The sequence below is a fragment of the Heptranchias perlo genome, chromosome 13 (genome assembly GCF_035084215.1).
Source record: "Heptranchias perlo isolate sHepPer1 chromosome 13, sHepPer1.hap1, whole genome shotgun sequence".
In the NCBI taxonomy this organism is placed as follows: Eukaryota; Metazoa; Chordata; class Chondrichthyes; order Hexanchiformes; family Hexanchidae; genus Heptranchias; species Heptranchias perlo.
In genome coordinates, this window is record NC_090337.1 from 48,557,043 (window position 1) to 48,571,306 (window position 14,264).

The window sequence follows — 14,264 nt, forward strand, 5'->3', positions numbered from 1 at the left end:
TCTACCTGGTGCATCCTCTGTGGCTGCAGCAGAGGGAGTGGCAGGTTGCCCTTGTTCATGCCCTGACCGATTAGATGCTTTGGGTCTACACCCTCTGGGTTTCGGTGCCCGTGAGGGCCCCTCCAAAGACTGCTCCACTTGCACCAGTGCAGGGGCAGACTCGGCCACCTGGAGAGGAGGCAGCATTGCGGGTACTGGTTGAGAGGGGGGCAACGAGTGAGACTTGGGAGCGGTTTGAGTGGCGTCCCCACTTTCACATCCCCTTTCACCATCATGCCTCCCCTGGGCCAGGCCCACATCACTCCTACCACTCTGCTGGACAACAGTTTGGAGGGCATGTGTGAAGCCTTGTAAGGCCAGTGCTAGTGTATCTGTCTGCCTGTTTAAGGCGGCAGAAAGTTGTTCACTGTGAGTCCGAATGGCCGTTGTCAGGGCCTGAATGGACTCATTTGTGAGCCATGCTTGAAGCTCAATGGAGGCTAGCCTTCTCTCCATCGCAGACATTCCTGCAGTTACCCGTGACAGTATCTCAGAGAGTTGCTCACGTCCCTGTGACACTATCTCAGAGATGCTCTCACGTCCCTGTGACAGTATCTCAGGGAGTTGTTCACGTCCTTGTGACACTTTCTCAGAGATTCCCTCCCGTCACTGTGTCACCATTCCACTCATGCATACAAACATACGAATTAATGGCAGAAGTAGGCCATTCGGCCCCTCAAGCCTGCTCTGCCATTTGATAAGATCATGGCTGATCTGATTGTGTCCTCAACTCTACTTTCCCGTTTACCTACTATAACCTTTGACTCCCTTGTTAATCAGGAATCTATCTAACTCAGCCTTAAAAATATTCAATGACCCTGCCTCCACCGCTCTCTGGGGAAGGGAGTTCCACAGACTCACGACCCTCTGAGAGAAAAAATTTCTCCTCATCTCTGTCTTAAATGGGAGACCCCTTATTTTTAAACTGTGGCCCCTAGTTCTAGTCTCTCCCACAAGGGGAAACATCCTCTCAGCATCTACCCCTTCTAGTCCCCTCAGGATCTTATATGTTTCAATAAGATCACCTCTTCTAAACTCCAGTGTATACAGGCCCAACTTGTCCAACCTTTCCTCATAAGATAACACCCTCATCCCAGGAATCAGTCGAGTGAACCTTCTCTGAACCGCCTCTAAAGCAATTATGTCCTCAAGTCCAATTATGCAGGAGTTGGACTCCTCCATCCTCTGCGCTATTGTGGCGAGTGTGCGTTTTACCTGTTCCAGCACCTCGCAAATGTGCTGCTGCCCCTTGATCATTCTCCTTTTAAAGGATGGCCCCCAGGGTTCAGCATCTGTGTCCAGCTGAGCAGAGCCTGGAGAGGAGTGCTCCCACCGACGCAGACTCTCCACAGCTGCCCCTGCCACCAGAGCTCGTGCTCACGTGTGGGGCAACTCACCAGGTGTGAACCCAACTAACTGAGGACTAGGACCCACTGAGGTGTGAGTATCTGCGCTGGTGGATGGCTTGCTAAGATATGACAGTGTGCCCTCAGAGGCCGACAGGTCCTCTGAGGAATCACCCTCTGCCGTCACAGCAGTCGCCAAAGGCCCTGTAAGAGAACAGAAGGCAACATTAAGCATCATCACAGATGTGTCATCTTGCAATGAGCATACTGAGGTGCTGAAGGTGGCAAGGCATGATAACATCAATTCATATTGTGTGTGCTGAATGTTACAGTTCGGACACCAGACGTTTGTCGGGTGCCAGTCTCGGTGTCACCGACGGACAAGTTCTGCTGAGCTCCAGCGCCTCCTGCTCTGCGTCTGTAAGGACTACGATTTGTTGCGGCCCCCCTCCGGTACTCGCTCTTTCCCATGCATTCTGGACTCTCTTCTCCTTTAAGGGGAGAAAGTACAGAAGCGTGAGTGAGTGATGGTGACGTGGCCAACCGATGAATGCATTGGCTTGGGTGCGGCTGACCGTGAAAGAGGTGCATCAGAGGTGAGTATGAGACAGAGGGATGACATTGTATGAGGATTGGGTTGAGTGGTAGTGGTGGGATGACTAATGGGGAGGTGAGGAAGTGCTGAGGAAGCGCAGGTAAGTTGAGGATGAGCCTTAAGTGGGTGTGGGGAGTGATGTGATAGAGTAGTGTTGGCAGTGCAGAATGAGTTTGGGGGTGGGGGCGGTGATGTGGAAGACGGAATGTAGGAGAATCAGTAAGTATATTCATTTTGGCTGGCCAAGTTAGGTCATTGAAGCACTTCCTGCACTGGACCCAGGTGCAGGAGATGTTGCTGCCGCTGGTGACCTCCTCTGCCACCTCGTTCCAGGCCTTCTTGGTGGCAGAGGCAGGTCACTTCCTCCCGTCCGCCGGGTAGAACACATCCCTCCTCCGCCTCACCTCATCCAGTAGCACATGGAGTGAGGCATCACTGAATCTTGGAGCAGCCTTGCCCCTGTGCTGCTCCATTGTGGTGTGTGGGTGTTTGCTCCAGGAGCAGCCATTGGAGGACTGCCCCTTTAAATACAGCTCCTGTGGTGTGGGCGCGCAGTCTGCCCGCAGCGCAGCTTTTGGACGGCAAACCCGAAAGCCACGTTAAGTGGCTCCAATTGAATCGCGATCACATGGAAAACGGACATTTTTTATTGGGCGGGTTACCCATGCGCCCAATCACCCCCCCACTGCCATCCCCCCTCCACACCTTGGAAGTGCCTAGAAACGAGCTGGGTTGCGAATGCGATGTTATAATGAAGCTACATACTTTGATCATTAGCTCAGGAGAAACAAATGGAAGAGGTACAAATAATCCATATACTTAGAAATGGCATATGGTTGTCATGTCGGTGACACATTTTAGAAAATTGAAGCTCTCCCAACCTCCAGACCAGAAGGTTGTCTATATCCACAGGTATATCAAAGATATATGTTAAATTTTGTAATCAATCTGCTGCACTACAAACTATCCTACTGGCCAGTTATGAAAACAGAATATTTGGAGCAGGTTTCCACCAATACTTTTGAGTAACTAAACTGGTTTGAAAACGCCCTAAAAGGGAAGCAATACATAATACAGAAGAACAAAGTGATCTTAAGTAACATATGTTAAATCAACAAAACCATCCAGTCCTATTTAGGTGCTTTAATATACTGTGTGCTTACAGTAGCTAACCGTTTACGCTTAAAGTTAGTCATAGCCAGTAATTTCAAGAGCAGGCGCCAGGCCCGTTTTTCAGGTGCAAAGCCGACGCCTACACATCCAATGTGATGGGCGGGGCATGTATGCTCGTTACCGGGTGGAAGTGTGCAGACACCTGTCGCCTCTCACCATCTTACAGCAGCAGCGCCAACGGCAGATAGAGTCGGTGAAAGCCTCGCACAGCGGTGTAGTGGAAATACAGAAGGATGAGGAGTACAGACTGCCTTTTACAGCAAACAATAAAACAATCAATTTAATTCTATCCTTGGTAAATTTAGAAAAAGAGGCGTCCAGGGCCCACACCTGAAACAACCCCTTATTTGCATATGCAAAGGTCCAACGCTTGTTTGAGGCCCCCTTTCCAAAGATGGGCCGCTCTGAACGTAGCAGGTACTGGGCCGGCTGCGTTCAAAAAAGATTTATCGACACGTGGCCTAACCAGTGGTCCTTAAAAGGGACCGCTGGAGGCCGCCACCAAAAAAGGTAAGTTTTAAAAAAAAATACTTACCTGAACATGGAGTGCACCTCCTGGCTCCACTGCATTGCCAAAGAGTGTTGCAAGCCCCGACTCGACACCCTCCCATTCACTTTCCACCTTTCCCGATCGCCCCCCTACATCCTGATCGCTGGAGCAAACCAATTTCTAGGCCACTGAGATTAAATTGTTTTATGGCACATATAATGTTTCAAAATATCTATTAAATTACAGAATAATAGATGCATGGATAGCATTACAAGGCAGTAATCTAATTAAGAGGTTCAGATGATCTCATTAACTATAAGAGTAAAGTTCAGGCAGCTTATAAAAGTCATTGAACACCATAATTAAATCATTGCCTTGAAATTACTCCAGATTTTTTTATTTTTAAAAGTATAAAGCTAACTTCATTGGGTGTTTTGGTTTTTCTTCTAATAATAGCTACCACTACAGATGTCCATTAGCAGTGTGCTACGTGTCATTCATACAGTATAACTTGTACGTCAAAGGATTATTAATTGTAAAGTCAGTACTGCCAGTCTATTAAAATATAATGACTATGATTATTCAGATGAATTCTTTAAAAAAAAGTGGATTAATTGACCATTCATCTCATTGCTGTTTTTGAGATTTTGCTGGGGCACAGTTGCTGCCATGTTTTCCTACATAATAACAGCCACTGTAATTCAAAAGTAACTCATTAGCCCAGAATTTAACTAGGGGCAGAAATCGGGCGAGCAGGGCCCGAGGCAAGCAGCACACACCTCAACCCCGAACTCAGTAGCATGAGGCCCAGAGGAATTATATCTCCTTGTCTGGAGTTCTTCAGGCCTTATCTGGTCAGTTGCCTGCCCGTAACCGGTGGGAAGCGACAGCTGGCCGATAGGCGTGAGCGAAATGTCGGGTGGGTGGAGGATGCCGAAGGAATGGTCTCCAGCACTGTGGGGTGGGGTTCTCGGAAGGGTCTCATGATCGGTGGGGGATTGGGGGGCGGGGGTAGCCTGGGGCAGGGGGGCACTTCCAGGCCCCACAAGGAAAGTAAACAAAAAATTAATAAATTTACCTGTTTGGGCCTTTGGTAGCCCCCAATTCTTCTTCTTCCCCTTCTTCTCGCTAGTTTCACTTGGTGGGAAAGCCAGACTTCCCTGAACAGGCCACTGTTTAAAATAGCAGTTGGCTCCCAAAGATGTCATTGGAGCCCAGGCGTGTTTGTCGCCTGCTCAGAAGAACAGGTTAAAAATTGGCGACTGCAGGAAGGGAGCAGGACGTCAGCGTGTAAGTCACCCGCCCAGTTTCTGCCAGATGGGCAAGGTTAAAATCGCCCCCATTGTGTGAGACATTGCAACATTGTAAGGTGCTTTATAAGAAATATTATTCTGTTGCTGTTATAGATTATTAGCAATTTATTTCTCTTTTCATTTCCTAGAATTAACAAACATTGTACATTGGACATTTGAAGTAGTATGGAGGAGCCCTAAGCTACAAGAGGGATAAGAGAAAATATTTTTGAAGATCTGCAATGAGAAATTAGCCTTTATTTCCTAAGGGTATTTTCATTCACATCAGAATCCCATTTTTCTTTTAGTTTTCACTTCAGTCTTAGCAAGTCCATTGTCCTCATGTCACATAAGACAAGGAGATAAGGGATCGTTGCAGATGATGGCTCCATAAGATAATGGTACACATTCTTTATCAATGCGAAAGGAAATTGTGGTGAGAATGATGACTGTTTTGGCAGTCTGTGGCTTGCTTTCCACACTCTGTCCTTTATTGAAACACCCCTTGAATGCAGAGATGTCTGAAAAGCAGGAGTGGAGGAAACGCATTATTGCCAACATGGTGGTTATCAAAACATGCGTAGAGATAATTACAACTAAGAATGGTCATAGTTTTTCTTTTTAAGAACATTTTCGTAAATAAAAAATTGACAGGCAATTAATAATTGTTTCTTTTGCTTATATTTGACATCTCTTGACCCCTCTTGTGAAATATTTAAATGTGCTCATGTTTTTCTTCCTTTAACAAAATAGTTGAAATTTAAAAACATAACTTTCATTTTGCATATTGTTTAACACTATGTAAACTCTGCTGAACCAGTATTCGTTTTTAGTTTTTTTTAATGTTTGACCTAAAGTCAGAGATTGCTGCTGCCCTTTCAAATGTATGCATTCTTCTTGCTAGAGAAGTTAGCACATGATGGTAGAGAATGGCAGGCTACATGTGGAGGACCCCCTGACATCTCAGAATTTATCCCAGCAGGAGGAGACGGGCATGGAGTAACCCTTTTCAAGTTGTCTCCAAGGGAAATTGGATGTCTCATGCCCACAATCGGTTCATGATAACCAAACGCATATAGGGAAGACTGCAATAATGCAAATAGACTACAGCAGGAACAGGATGTTTGACTGAAATTGTGCTGCTGAGGATATCACAGCAGAACTCGAATAATCACTGTTCTATTTTTGTATTGTCAGAACCAGCAGCTGAAGATGCGATAAAAGGCCTGTCCACATCTGCATTGGTTGCAGAAAATTACCCATGTCTTCATTTTCACTCACCAGCCCAGATAGAGTCACTGGAGATTACCAATATAGTGTAGATGAGGAACCGCCATTGGAGGGATCACCATGCACGAGGAAGCCAGAGGATTGGAAGTGGAGCATGATGTCACTGAACAGAGGCTTCAAAAAATGTAATTCAGAGCAGAGCAAAAGACAATGATCTGAGGATCCTGCAATGATGCATAGGATGCTCGCACAGAATCATATACATGTGGAAGCACTGGACAGCCTCTCAGCAGATGTGCAGCAGTGGGTGGCATGGCCGTGGATTCTAATGCCTTCCTCTGCCACCCTATCCAAGAAGGATTTTCTTCCATGCAGTGCTTGCTAGAAAGAGTGGCATATCTAGGGACAACAAGAAGGTCTTTAAGCTAGTCAATGTATTCTAAGTTAAATCATTGACAGCTGGCCTTCAGTCCTAGGGAAAATCAGGCGCGGTGTAAAACAGGCTGCTGATTCACTATCAGCCCGTTTTGTGCTACTGGTAAATCAGTTTCACAGCAAAAGTGTCCCTTCTGTCTATGCTTACTACCATTTACTTCATTCCATATGTTCCTCTATTGTCATTGTCAATGGTAGGCAAATGGTGGTTTAAAAGGGAAAATTGTGCTTAAATATTATTATACTACTGAGTAGTGCATTTGGGAGGATGTCAAAATTCTTACCATCAAGTTGTGGGAGAAGTCTTATCAGTAATGATCTAATATGGGACATCATCTAGGCTCTGGCAATCTTTTACCCTCCCAGTTTTTTCTCCTTTCCATAAAGCCCTGACTTATCCTGGGGAATAGTTCCAAAGGTGTCAGTCACCTTCTGGTACCTCACCAAGTGATCAGTCTTTATCCTTAGGCCATGAATGTTGGCAAGCATTTTGACTGCAGGAAACAGAGGTAACTCGAACAATCTGGAGAAGGAACCCTGGCTGATATTTCACCTCCCGAGGCCAGGTCTCTGGAAAGATAGTGCCAGAGTATGTATCCTTTTCTATGCCAGTTAACCTTGCCAGGATGCTTTGTTTAGCAAAACCAAGGGGCACGGTTTGCATACAGTATTGGTGATCTGATTGGTGTCGGGTGAGGTTCTGTGTCTGACAGGGGAGAAGGACTGCACTTAAGTACCCAAATGGCATAGGGACACTCATGTGTTGATCTCTGGTCATCAAGATCAAAACTTCAGATATAGCTTCATCAGTACCTGAATTGTAAATCTTCTAAAGCCGAATCTTAAAGAGAATTTGATTCTCTCACTCCTACTGCTAATGGGCATTTTGTACAGCAGCAGATAATTTTGTTTTTGAACTAGTCTTGAAATTCTCAGAAATCAGTTTCAAGTATGACGTTGGCCTAAAGACAATAAGCAAAATATCCACTGCTATTTAAAAACATATTTTCAACTTGCCATTTGCTTTGCAGCTGAATTTTTATTAATAGCAATGCGTTGCTATAAAGAGTCATTTAAAAGCCCCATTTCCTTGCCCTGTGTTAGTGAATGAAATGAAAGTGGTGGTGTTGTTGTTAGGAAGCGTCTCTCATCAGCTGATGGGGGAGAGATAGGCTGCACGAAAATGGGCTTGATTAAAATGTTCGGGCTCTCATTCTCCCTTCCTGCCACCACCTTCCCACAGGCATCACTCGCAAAGAGCTCACGGCAACAAATCAACTGTTAATCATTTTCCGATTCTTTTTAAACCTGAAACATGATATCCCTTTGTGTTTTAACAATGAATGTGTACAAATAGAACATTCAGGATTTGCCATTTCAAGATTGAAATATTACAAGTTGAAAGAAAAATCTATAGGCACCATAATTCTGTCTATTTTAATTTTTATCAGCATATATTTATAATATATAGGATTTCAGACAAAAATTAACTATGGATGTGCATTGAGCTAAGTACATACAATGGACTGTTCCACAATAATTCATCCAGAACGATCCAATGAAGCTAGTCTGAAACACTATACTAAATATATGTTGGTGACAGTAGACGTCTACCTCTCCACCCCAATTATCAAAGCCTGCGTGAATCAATTATTAGAACTATTTCATGGGAGCAGTCTGTTTCTTCAATAATATTTTTTTTTAAGATCTGAATTTGCATTTTTGGGTCATTCCTTTAGACAATTTTGCAGTTAGGTTTTGCCAGTTACATTGTAGGAAAACTCAATGCATTCAATGTATCAACTATTTACAGAAAGTAACCTAGGACTGAGATTTCCATTCTTCCAAAAATAAAGTTCTCGATGGGGTGGTCATAATTTCTCTTTCTTAGAGAATTATTTTTCAACACCCTCTGCAAAATTTGCTGGTCGTTTACACTGCAATTGGGTTTTGGGAAATAAATACTTTGAAACAAATCTTATTTCTTCTTATGAAGGAACAAATTGTAAGCAGCGCAAGACTTCAAAATGACTAGTATACTAAAATGACAAAGACAGTTAATATTTATAGGTTGTTCCTTTTGCTGGTATAATGCAAAATGGTATGTACCCAAATTCTATATTTGCATTTCAGTTTGGAAAGGTAATCGGTCATTTTCATGGGATAACAGTCTTTGCTGCAGAGCTTTTTATATATAAAAAGTACATGCAGTAAAGTGCAGATACATATTTGTCTATAAATAAAATATAGTGTTAACAATACTCAAATGAGAAAGGGCAAGCTTCAAACACAAATAGAACATCTCACTGAACAATAGAATTTAAAACAGGAACGTGTCAGTGACAGGGTTAAAAAGTAAGAGGGAAAAAAAAGATCAGTCACTGACTTGTTGTCGTGACTTCTTTGCAGGAGATGCCTGTGGGAAAGTGGTTGAAGGAAGTGTGTAGGGAGTGCTAGCAAATTAATTAAGTCACAGTATGATTGAAACCTCTTTCTACTTTACAATATGCTTTACATCATGTCATTACCATGTAATAAGATGCTGGTGCCGGTATGTATAATTTAAAGAAGGGTGTAACGTAGAAACACGACCCATTCAACATTAAATACAAAATACCCTCAGATTCACATACATTTTTATATTTCCCTAGCACTGATCTGGACATTTGTTTTAAAGTTTATTTTTTATGGGTATATCTTAAATATGCTTTTTTTTGTATTCTTGTCCCCTTTCCATTGTCTACCTGGCCTGCAGCCTGGGAGGGCAGGTGCACAGCCTGCTCCCAGCTACCAGTTCAAACATGATTGCCTCCTCCAACCATCACGTTTCCCCTCTGTCTGCCACTGGGAGCTTCCGGTTGGCACCTCTCCAATCCACGTGGCTCAGATGAGAAACTGAGCTTTGACCTACATCAATCGCCATTTGGTGACTCTGAGCTTTAGGTAATCCTAAGTGCCCCTGTGTCGCTGCAGGACATGTTCTTTTAGCCTATACAACTATTATAAAACTGCTTGATTGTTTAATGTACAGCTTCATTTTTAAAATAATGTATTTTTTGCTATTTCTGGAAAAGCCATAAGCAGCTACTGGGGAACAGTGAAAGAAGAATGAAAACAATGCTGATTCCCATTGTTTTAACAGAGGGAAAAAATTAGAATCTGAACCAATATTTAAGGTAACAAGGAGGGTCGATGAAGGTAACACATTTGATGTAGTGTATACGGATTTTAGCAAGGCTTTTGACAAGGTCCCACATGGCAGACTGGTCAAAAAAGTAAAAGCCCATGGGATCCAAGGGAAAGTGGCAAGTTGGATCCAAAATTAGCTCAGTGGCAGGAAGCAAAGGGTAATGGTTGACGGGTGTTTTTGTGACTGGAAGGCTGTTTCCAGTGGGGTTCCACAGGGCTCAGTACTAGGTCCCTTGCTTTTTGTGGTATGCATTAATGATTTGGACTTGAATGTGGGGGGTTTGATCAAGAAGTTTGCAGATGATACAAAAATTGGCCATGTGGTTGATAGTGAGGAGGAAAGCTGTAGACTGTAGGAAGATATCAATGGACTGGCCAGGTGGGCAGAAAAGTGGCAAATGGAATTCAATCTGGAGAAGTGTGAGGTAATGCATTTGGGGAGGGCAACAGGGCAAGGGAATACACAATAAATAGGAGGATACTGAGAGGTGTAGAGGAAGTGGAGTGCATGTCCACAGATCCCTGAAGGTAGCAGGACAGGTAGATAAGGTGGTTAAAAAGGCATACGGGATAGTTTTCTTTTTTAGCCGAGGCATAGAATATAAGAGCAGGGAGATTATGCTGAAACTGTATAAAACATTGGTTAGGCCACAGCTTGAGTACTGCGTACAGTTCTGGTCACCGCATTACAGGAAAGACGTGATTGCACTAGAGAGGGTACAGAGGAGATTTACGAGGAAGTTGCCAGGGCTGGAGAATTTTAGCTATGAGAAAAGATTGGATAGGCTGGTGTTGTTTTCTTTGGAACAAAGGAGGCTGAGGGGAGATTTAATTGAGGTATATATAATTATGACAGGACTAGATAGAGTGGATAGGGAGGACCTATTTCCCTTAGCAGAGGGGTCAGTGACCAGGGGGCATAGATTTAAAGTAATTGGTAGAAGGATTTGAGGGGAGCTGAGGAGAAATTTTATCACCCAGAGGGTGGTGAGGGTTTGGAACTCACTGCCTGAAAGGGTGTCAGAGATAGAAACCCTCAACTCATCTTAAAAAGTACTTGAATGTGCACTTGAAGTGCCGTAACCTACCGGGCTACGGACCAGGCGCTGGAAAATGGGATTAAGCTGGATAGTTCTTTTTCGGGAGGCACGGAATCGATGGGCTGAATGGCCTCCTTCTGTGCTATAACTTTCTATGACTCTATGATACTATGAAGAGATTTTAAAACTTTTTTATGCAAGAATTAAAAATGGAGAGTACTTTGCACTTCATCGTCGCTGGATCAAAATCCTGGAACTCCCTTCCCAACAGCACTGTGGCAGAACCTTCACCACACGGACTGCAGCGGTTCAAGAAGGCGGCTCACCACCACCTTCTCAAGGGCAATTAGGGATGGGCAATAAATGCCGGCCTCGCCATCGACACCCACATCCCATGAACGATTTAAAAAAAATACACTTCTCCATGGTTTCCGTTAGGAAATGGAACACTTTCTGATTTCAGGTACCGCACTTTTCTCCAAGCACTAATCGTTCCCTGCACCACTGCACAAGCCTCTCCTCCAATCACAATGGGACACTTTACTACACCTGCTTCACGTAGGTTGACTGTTGTTGCTGATATCCTTGTTACAGCCTGGAAGGAGCTGGAAGCGAAGAAATTGAGTGCTGTCATCACTTTGACTGCAACAGGCAATACAGTGCCAGCTGTGGCAATGGGTTGCACGTCTGGTGATGCAGGTCTGTGACAGCTTCCTTGTCAAAATGCAGCTTCCTTATGCACCGCTCCTCTGAGAATTGTAGGTAAGTCACTCAGGGTTTATACACATTGTTGGGAGGGTCTGGATGTCTGCGAGCCCTCCTCCTTCTTTGTGGTCTCCTTGCAGCTGCAGCTCCAGGTGGGCCTTCCACTTGTTGTAGCTGCTCCCCTTCCTTTAGGCAGAATGGACTGGCCAGAAGGATTCTTATTTAAGAAACAGCCAGTACCACCTTAAGCTCACTGTAGGTTGTCTAGCCACTACAAGCAACAAAAAAACCTAGTGATTCTGCACCCAAAAACAACTGTGAATTGACAGCAAGATGTCTACCAAATGTTTGCAGTAATTTAAATGAAAGCTGGTGAGTGCCTATTTAAATGGTGCTGGAACTGATCATCTCCCACTCTACGTCACCCATAATTTGTGGTCGAGTTTAGGAAGTGGTGGTGGCGGTGTTGAATCGGTCAAAAATGGCGTTCAGATCCTGACTATGTCATAGGACCCTCAGTTTAATATATTAATTATTTCCTCGCCAGTTTTGGGTGGGATGGCTGGCCGCCTAAATTGAGGCCCGCCAGAAAATCACAGCCGTCGAGCCTCCAGAGGTTAGTCAGTGGGGTAAATCCTGACTTTGTGCATTGTGTAAAAGGGTGATACCGAGTTGGCAGCCTATTTTACATCTCTCCCTATTTTTATTTCCATTGACTCCACAATTTTCGTCCCACTACTGCTCCTTTCACACCAAACAGGGCAATGGGGAGATGAATATTGGTTCCAGACTTCCTCTACTTTGCCACAACAATGTACCTTAAACCCAACCTCGGCAGAGCACCCCTTACTGTAGCTGTGTGATATTTTCCATTTGCTTATCCAGCCATCCTGTGACTTTTCTGAGGAAGTCTGCTGAGGTTCATTTTACGTAGGGCTCTCACAGCCAACAGACAGGTAGATTCAAACCTTGGGCCTGAAGTTAGGTTGCATAAAACTAATGTACAAACACTTAACATGCTTGTCTGAAACTCCCCGCTTTGCTATTTTAATGGAGGCATTAACTCATTTTAAAATACATGGGTTAACATCCCTCCAGAGGGGGATATTTTAGATGATGCATTAAGTATGTGTATGTTAGTATCCCATGGCATAATTTAGGGCACTAGTTCACAGAGGTAAGAGATTAATATGTCAGCACACTGAAGACCTAATCTCCTCTAATGCTCTCTGTTAATTCTAAAGTAAAATTAAAAAGACATTAACTATATTTGAAGTTTACAAAAAAAAGCATTTGTACAAGATTTAGAGGGATTTTAGATTGCTGTATCCATCAAAGATACTAGAAAAATTCATTTTTCATCACCAAAACAGCATCTATTACTCACCGTATTGTTCTATAATTGTAGTTGTTTACAATTTACAATTACAACATGAGTATACTATACATACATACTGGACTAGACTTGGAGATTATACATATCTCAACAGTACGTGCACTCTCACTGAATACTATAGTAGACAAAAGAACTTTTACCTGATCTATACATCATTTTAAGTTTTTAACCTACAATTATTACTTCAATAACTTATGCATGTTAAGGCCCAGTGCAATTTTCAAAATCTAGGATTCAATATGGAGGTGGGTATTTCCCTTCAAAAGAGAACACTATTCCACAATAAAGCCCTCAAATATGTGTATTCAGATATCATTTGCTCTATGTGGGAAAGGGGAGTGGAGAACTTGTGAACCCTAGAACAATAAACTCAATCTGACAGTGTGAACATTACATTCTGGTTTCACAGAAGTTCAAAGCCAGATCCAGATCACTTGTAAAGGTCAAGTGAATGCAGCATGACTGACGCTTCCTGTTCTATATCAGCCCGAGGACTGGTTGCTTGACTTTCAATAGATGAAAGTAATTCCAAAACTTGTAAAACTTTTAGTCCTGACAGATTTGACGTTAAAAGGCAGAAACATTAAAACTAGACAGCTTTAAGAGCAGTTCCTAGTCCTAAAGATGATAAGGCCAATTCTCCTCCCCCCTTCACTTGGGCAGAAGTCAGGCAGAGTACACCTGAAGTGACCTGCCATGAACTCACCTATATTTCCAGGTTCAGGTCATTTTAATAGGCACAGGAACATCTCTTGGCAGAGCCTTGTGTCTGGAGGCAGGGGAGAAAAATCAACTGCTGCTGCAGACCTCAGAGTACATGAGATGGTTGTATTTTTGAAGATCATGGATTAGAAGGAAAATAAAAACAACCTTGCATTTGTACTATAGGGTTAATTCTATGATCCAAGCAAAATTGCTGCTGGGACCACTAGAGAGTGGCCAGGATCAGGCCAGTAGAGAGGTGGGCGGGACTCCCTAGATTTTGCAAGATCAGCTCGCTGCCAATCATAATGGGCATTGTACACATGTTCAATGAGTGCAAGGAGTGGGACATCTCGAGGTTCAATCTCTTAAGAGGGATGAGGTGCCGGGTATAAGTAACTTTGAAACTATGCATTCACATCATGCAAACACCATCTCAGATACAAAGCTCTTTCCTCAAACACAGTTAGAGAGTGAATTTGAGGAGGGAGCATTGGGTGAAGAACACAGCAAAAATGAGAAGGAACAACAGAGGTGGCAATGGAGGAACAGGAAGCAGCTGGCCATTGTGCCAGCCCAGTGTTTCTCTGCTGCATATGCCAGGGATTGTTACCTTACTGGGCTTTCCTTGA